Genomic DNA, 6,608 nt, shown 5'->3' with positions numbered 1-6,608 from the left:
ATGGCTGTTTTATAGTGAATTTGTTGTAAGCAAATGCACATATTTAAAGCTAAAATGGCATTAAAAAGACTAAAATATGAAATAGAATAATGGTCTCTCTTCCTTTTATTTAAAATACATATTCATAGTAGACCGATTTAGACTGAACGGGGAATTTTCGCAAGAAAAATACCCCGTTCAGTCTATTTTCTGTTCACACTAAATTTTTTTTTTTTTAATGGCGGGTGCTTGGGATTTGTCCCATTGGCCACAGAAATGCCAGAACTGCTACTCTCTTCTCGTTACCCAGTGGCGAAGCCACGGCGGTGGAGCAGCGTCGCCCACGTCACGCAAACCCGTTTATAGGGCAGGTCACATTCACACAAAGAGGAAAGGACATAGAACACAGAGAGTGAAAGAAACATCCATGCCCTGAACAGGATTCGAACTCGAGCGCGGCCAATGGCTCCGCAGACAGACACGTTAACCACTCGGCCACCTGTTCACACTACATAAATGAAGTGAAACAGCTTTTGACGTCATCGACAATACTGATTTATGATTTCCATAGTAAGTTGTCAAGATGTGTATATATATATATATATATATATATGAACGGATATATCAACAGAAATTCAAAACCTAGTTTTATTTTATGAAATTATGAGCCTCACTTAGTTAGGCTTTTATTTGTTTAATCATTGGTTAAAATACCCCCTCCCCCCACAAAAAAAGACTAAAATACAGTAATTCATAGGGAATTGGATTTTTTTACACTTAATTATTTTAAAAGTAAATTTACAAGAAATTTCAGGTATTTTGAGAAATAGTAAATACTATTAAATATGCATAATTGATTAAAGGGTAAATTTCAAGAGTTTGATAATAATAATACATTCGACTTTAAAGGAACTGAAGTTATTAAATATTTTGCATTGCTCTGTTTGTTTTTAAGATGATAGTGTCTTTTTGTACTACGAAAATGAAATTTCTTCGGTTATCATAATAACTCCTTTTCTCCTCTCATATGATCCCTTTTACATTTTACCATAGCAACTGACTACAAAAGAGCAGTTCCCTAAGAAATGGGGAATAACAAACAATGCAAATTTTTCATAACTTTATTTAAAATGCCAGACGATTTCTTTCTTTGTTAAATCATTTAATAAAAATCTCATTTAACTGTTTATTTTATCTCTACATGGCGGAGAATATACTTTGATTTACTATAAAAAATTTTCTTGCAGCATTATATTATTTTGTTAATGCATTTAACAAATTTTATATTTTCTTTTAAAAAAAAAAAAAAAGACATCATTTTACATATCAGAAATTTGCCTTCATTTTCCTTCAGTAATTCTTGAGATTTAAATTTTTAGTAAATGAGTGAAAAGAAATTCAATTACTTATAACTTACAAGAAATTGGGTTTTTTTTTGGAAAATTATTAAAATAAATAAATAAATAAGATAGCGAAAATTTTTACCTGCTTCTTGAAGTTTTACTTTTAAAGAATTGTAAAAGATCTTCAATTTTCAGCATACAAAAAAAATTACAGAAAAAAAACTTTCTTACAGCAAACAAAAAAAACTGTAAAATTGATGAAAAACGGCATTTTTTCGAAAAATTACCCTTTTGTATAAGTTGCATATTGCAATTTCAAAAATCTATTTTTTTATATCAGTTTTCTGACATTCTTTTGTAAAGCTTCTTTTGAAATATATAGCGAAGAAAATTTTTTTTTAATTGCATGGCACTATTGTCTTCTTTAATTTTGTTGAGATTGATGTCACATAGCATTTTTGAAGTTGGTTAGAACCAGGGTATCATGTGATTTGAGCCACGATTTAAATTTTTTACCTCATTAAAAAATTAAAATAAATACGATAATCTACTAAGAAATTAAAATTTTGCGACATGGTCAATATATTAAAAGTGCTCATTGTTAACATGATTTGAGATAGTATTTGTATTTTTCACCTTTTTGAAAATTAAAATAAATGAAGTATTATCTATTATGAACATATAATTTTATGATACTGATTAATTTATCATTAATCAGCATTACAATTACTTTTGTTTTAAAATATACTTAATTTAGAAACGCATACTATTAGGTATAGTTCACTACAATATAATTAAATAATAAATACATATTGAATAATAAAGTGTTTAAATACATTTTCATTGCTTTCCCCTTCATTAAAAAACATAGTGGACAAAGTTACCCATTCAACTAGAATAACTTTGTCCATTAGATGTCTCGTGCTAAGAACTACCTCTAATGTAAATTTCTAAGAAATGTTACTTTTGCGAAGCAAAATGTGCAAAAATATACTTAAGAATTAATAAATTATAATCGAAACTATTTTTAAGTTATGCACTCTCTAAACGGCTAGATTCTCGTTATAAAAATTTAGCAGGTAACTATTGACAGAAATAACATTAAAAAAAAAAAAAAGAGTACTAGCTGATATGTAATATAACTAACGATGTTTGGAAACAATCTTCATCAAAAAGAAATTTGCCTTACCGTTTCCTTGACGATGGAGTTTTGAAAACAAAGTCGATCAGAGAAGTGGTCGATTCGTCAACTTTTTCAAGAGAAGTAAACAACTTCCCTTTGTCTATTTCCTCAAATACGAAACTTTCTGGTCATCATCACTGCAAATCCTTAACATATTTGCCTGAAAACATTTCCTCCCAAGAAATTTCTCCATCTCAAAATTCATGTCAGCAACCTTCAAGTTCTATCGTTTTTCATAATTTGAATATTTTGTTTCCTAATTGGATCAAGAGTAGAGATACTTGTAACTTCCTAACTACTGAAGTCAGAATTGCGCTTTGACACTCTGTGACTGTGCGAGGTAGACCAAGCAATCCCTATATTATAATGGATTATGGAGCAACATTACCCAACATAACATTTAAGTATAAAAATTCCACAATCATATTCTTCAAATAGGGCTCAATGTTCTATGAAACACAAAATTGAAATATGAAAAAAAAAAAAACTTACCTGTCATTTTTATAGGCTTAACGGATCTTGTTAACAGTCACTTTACATACAAACTAATCATTTTTGCACTGATAAACTATCACTGAATGGAAATATTTCTTTACTTTAAACTCTGTTAATGAATGGGCAAAGTAATTCTTCAAGAAAGTAATAAGAAAATAAAGCAGGTGTTCACTTATCATTTACTTTTTAATATCGTTTATAAGTATACTTATGACTAACTTTCTGATCAAAATGTTTCGCATTCCAAACATTTTAAACACAAATTATAACTAGTGATTTCGAAAGCGAAGCCAGATTTCAACACAAATTCAAAAATTGGGCTCTATTTCGATAAATGAATTGTGGCACACCAAATTGAGCCTTATTTCTAAAAATGAATTGTGCCTAATTCCGATACTACATTGAGCCTAACTCCTATAGCAAATTGAAAACGATTTCGATACTGACAAGTGAATTTATTTTGATACTAATAAATGAATTGTTTCCGATTTTGATAAAGATTTCTGAGCTTGTTGAGTCAATGTTTTTTAGAGATTCTGTAAAATTACACTGGCAGGCCTTGTAGTGGGCCAAAAAGATCAGGATATTTTTTTTGTACAGTACACAAGTACCAAGACTACTTAAAAAAAAAAGCCACAACAAACTAAAAAAGTATAACTTTCTCTATTAATGGAAATAAGGCAATTTTTTTTGCAAAAAATAATAAAATATACTATTTTTAACTTCAGAATTACTTTCTTCAGGTCTGAAGGTTTTAACTATAATTTTATTCATTGTAAGCAACTCAGAATAGTTTGATAATAAAATATAGAAACTTTTTACAGTACTGGTGCATTAAAAAAAAACCAGTATCAATTAGTCAATAATTCTTTTTAGAGATATTTAATTAAAACTTCTAATCAAGCTCTAGACTTCCATAATTAAAAAATATTAAAGCAGGTTTTTCATAAACTAAAAATGTAAACGACACACAGTAAATATGCTGCTTCAACATTTTTGTGCAAAAGTAATTTTTTTATCCTTCAACACTCCATTTGAAAAATCTATGATTATCATTGATTGGGATTGTTGATTGGGATCAATAGCTGTGAAGCTATAAAACTCCATCCTACAAGATTTGTTACTGCACAATAAAAAAGTGTATGACCCTTGAGTCAAAACGTCCTACTGTAAAAATATAATGTAAAATTGTTAAACTGCTATTTGATAAAATGACTGGATTCTCAAAATATTTGAAGCTATATGCCTGAAACATGTACAAATTTGACGGATGCACCCCTAGTTTGAAATATTGAACCAATTTTCAATATCAATTTTTACAAGCATTATCAATCAAAAAAGTTGGATCAAGAATCCAAAGCCTTTCGATTCTTCAAATCATTTTAATATCCACATTGTATTCATAGAAAACTGAATGTTCCGAACACACACAAAAATCAGGAAATGGGGACAAAAAAATAAGAAACAAATAAGATCAAGAAATTTTTTAACAGGAAAATAAGAATAACTAAGATCACATCATCAGTGGCCATATTAACCCCAATTAACGGTATTATATTATGACATATTAAAATCAAATATATTGATAAACTCCATTGTCATAAAAATAAAATAGTAGTATCACTGAATTGTTTATTTCAGAAAAAATTTAACATTTTTGTCACATTTTACACAATTGTGAAAAATATTTTAAAATTGAAGTATATGTTTTTTATTTCCAAGCCACATTGTTAATTAAAAAAGAGAAACAATGTTGATAGATTTTGTGAACAATTAAACATTTTTTCTTTGATTTCATTGTTCCATAAAAGAATAAATAACTAGAGGAAGAGAACTAACTTAGATTCAATTACAGCATCTCAATTATAACAAAGGTTGTAGTTAGATTCTACAACAAAACAAAAAGCAAGACTAAAAATAGTTAAAGCATAATAGACAAAAGAAATGAATCTTTTTTTTAATATACATATATTGTAAATAACAAATACACATATGATACAGAAATATTTTTTATTTTCCTTTGAAGCATTCAAAAATAGTAGTGTAGATAAAGCATATATTCTCTATGAATTTCATAAAGAAACTTTCTTCAAACAGAGAATTTAAACTTCTTTAAATTTTAGAACATTATATTTTTGATTAAAAATGTGCATATTGCAGATTTTTAATGCAATTTTAAATATTTTTTTGTGTATTAAATCTCTTGAAATCAACTGGAAAAATAATAAAAAGAGTCTTGCCTAAAAACATGTTTAATTTCAAAAATTTATAAAATTTTGAGTAGTAATGCAAAGTGCCAAGAAAACTATTAAAATATAACATCATATGAGATTCTGAAAAAATGCATTCCTAAAGTTGTTTTAATAAAACTATGAGTGAATACAAATTTATTAATAAACAACTTAAAAAATTCTCTTCTAGACATTGTGAGACACAATTTTTAAGTCTAACTTGAAAATGTGAAAAAAATGCTTATTAATAATAAAATGCTTGGTACAAACTGCCATTGACAAAAATTTGAAAGGAAAGGATACTTTAGAAGAATTTACATGAAAAAAAAACAAAGCATTGTGAGCTTATGATGTATTGTTAAAGTCAACTCCCAATGGAAAAAGCATGATTAAATAGTTGAATGAATGAATGATCTAAATGATATTTTAGTCATTTTGAGTAATTAAGCTTTAAAGTTCATAAATTGACAGTAAGAAAAGAATTCTACGCCTTGCTTTTATTTCTTGTTTGCAAGCTTAATTAAGGATAATCTTGACATTTATTTAAGTTATTTGCTTCATGGCATTCACACTCATAACATTTTAATTTGCTGCCACAAAAGAAATGTTATAAAGTCAACTGATAACTGTTAAATGCACTTAAATCTTTCATCAACTCCAAAAACATTCAAAGACTTTTAATTAGATTCTTCAGTCACAGAGATCTTTGCAATTAAAAGGCGTAACAAAATAAATGAATGCTGTTGAGTTAAATAAGACTAAAATAAGAACATCCACTTAACTCTCCAATTATGAAACATGAAGGACAGTGGACACATGTGTTTTTATGATAGTATTAACCATTCGTGTCCACTGTCAAGGGATAAGTAGCATCAGAGGGTTAATAAATTAACATGTGTATTATAACAAAAGTTTTAAATTATCACACAGATGAAAGACGTCACTAGTGACCAGTGTCTCAAATGTGTGAGATCAGCACCCAGGCATTTTAAGGGTGGCGATAATGAAAAGTGGACAAAATGTAATAGAGCCATTTTCCATGGTTAAAAAGTAAGGTAAGACGTTTGCATGAGAGTATTCAAAATAAAATGCTCTCACACAAATTGAAAGCTAAGCAAGGATGCATCCAAGACAGAACAATGCAGGGTAGTATGCTTAATTTAAAATGATGAGTGTAATATTTCATTGTTTGATGTGTATTCAAGCAAATTAATCATAAAAATAAAAAATAAATTTGAAGACAAAAGCTTGTGTTAAAACAAACTAACATTTTCTGGAGTTAATGACAGTTTTTAAACAGTTAGTTCTTGACTTCATTCCCCTTACAGATATTTACCCAGTAAAACAAATAGATTAAGTAGATTATTCCCAAAATCA

This window comes from Parasteatoda tepidariorum, chromosome 11 (genome assembly GCF_982258835.1).
Source record: "Parasteatoda tepidariorum strain Cologne lab strain chromosome 11, Ptep-v5.0, whole genome shotgun sequence".
Classification (NCBI taxonomy): Eukaryota; Metazoa; Arthropoda; class Arachnida; order Araneae; family Theridiidae; genus Parasteatoda; species Parasteatoda tepidariorum.
This window is presented reverse-complemented; position numbering follows the sequence as displayed.